A 1,293-nucleotide genomic window follows, 5' to 3' on the forward strand; every position below is an offset into this window, starting at 1 on the left:
GGTTTTATTCAGAATGCTCTAGATAGAAATCTTCTTAACTACACGTTATCAATGTCGTGAGTAACCATAGCACTTATCACTGTGGTGAATCTTGGCAGAATTTGCTGTGTGTGCCTTGGACCTTAATATTTAGGACCAACTCTTGGATTCCAAGAATAGACATGAATTATCTATACTAGTATGATTTTGTTGCTGTGTTCATTGTCAATCTGTTCATTGCTTCGATAAAGAAAGTGTATGTTTCGGTTGAGATCTTTACATGTAGTTTTTGATTTAGCGTATTATATTAGAAAATATATCCCGTCTATTTCAATTTATATGATGATCTGTGAAAATTCTGTCTGCAGAAGTGGACTCCCGACGAAGATGAGAAACTAATCAAGGTTGTTGCCCTTCATGGTGCAAAGAAATGGACCTCAATAGCCTCCAAAGCAGGTCTGTATTGTATATATGCATGAATGTAACCCAAATCAATCACATTATGTACTTAATGATCTAGAGAATAATGGGTTTTCGGTGTAGGGCTGAATCGGAGCAGCAAGAGTTGCAAGCTGAGATGGGTGAACCATCTAAGACCCAACATCAAGAGAGGTGACATGTCTGAACAGGAAGCGGACTTGATTATTAGGCGGCACAAGCTTCTTGGAAATAGGTAACCCTTCAACTCATTTCATTTTCCTTGCTTATGTAGTCGATCATTATCGAATTCTCGGACTTGCATTGTGTGATGTATGTGCAAATTTTATTGTTCTAAGGTGGTCTTTGATTGCGGGGAGATTGCCGGGTCGAACAGACAATGTAATCAAGAACTACCGGTACACTTGTTTAAGCAAGAAAATCTAGCAGAAAGAGAAGCAAAGTAACAATGCAGCTAATGGGACGATACAATTTCCGGTAGTAGATGAGAAACTAAGTGTAGCAGATGATGATCAGAAGGTCCATGTGGAAATGAAGCAAGAGTGCTTGGCAGCAGCAGCAGTGGGTACAAGTGCGGCTCTAATCAAGAAAGAGGAGGTGATCGATTCTGAGGACTACTCCAACACCTACATTAACAATATTGATGCTGACGAGTGACGAGTTCCTTAATCTGCTCAATGAAGAAGAACCTTTGAGTTGGGAGGTTCCACAAATTTCTTGAGCTAGAAGATGCACCATTGCTCGACTGATGTTAAATATTTGATGAATCTAGTATTCTAGTAGGTTTCATGTGAGTGCACTAACACTTTTTGGATGCTCCTCTAATCATGGTTTTTTGAAATTTTGTTATATAACTAGCTATCATGAACAGAATGT

At 39.0% G+C, this 1,293-nt stretch overlaps 1 pseudogene; it reads left to right on the forward strand.

Annotated features, from left to right (window-relative positions):
• Nucleotides 1-347: 347 nt before the first annotated feature.
• LOC101296733 lies at nt 348-1,074 on the forward strand (annotated as a pseudogene; the record flags this gene model as incomplete).
• Between the last annotated feature and the right edge of the window lie 219 nt (nt 1,075-1,293).

Source organism: Fragaria vesca, unplaced genomic scaffold, assembly GCF_000184155.1.
Source record: "Fragaria vesca subsp. vesca unplaced genomic scaffold, FraVesHawaii_1.0 scf0512033, whole genome shotgun sequence".
Lineage (NCBI taxonomy): Eukaryota > Viridiplantae > Streptophyta > Magnoliopsida > Rosales > Rosaceae > Fragaria > Fragaria vesca.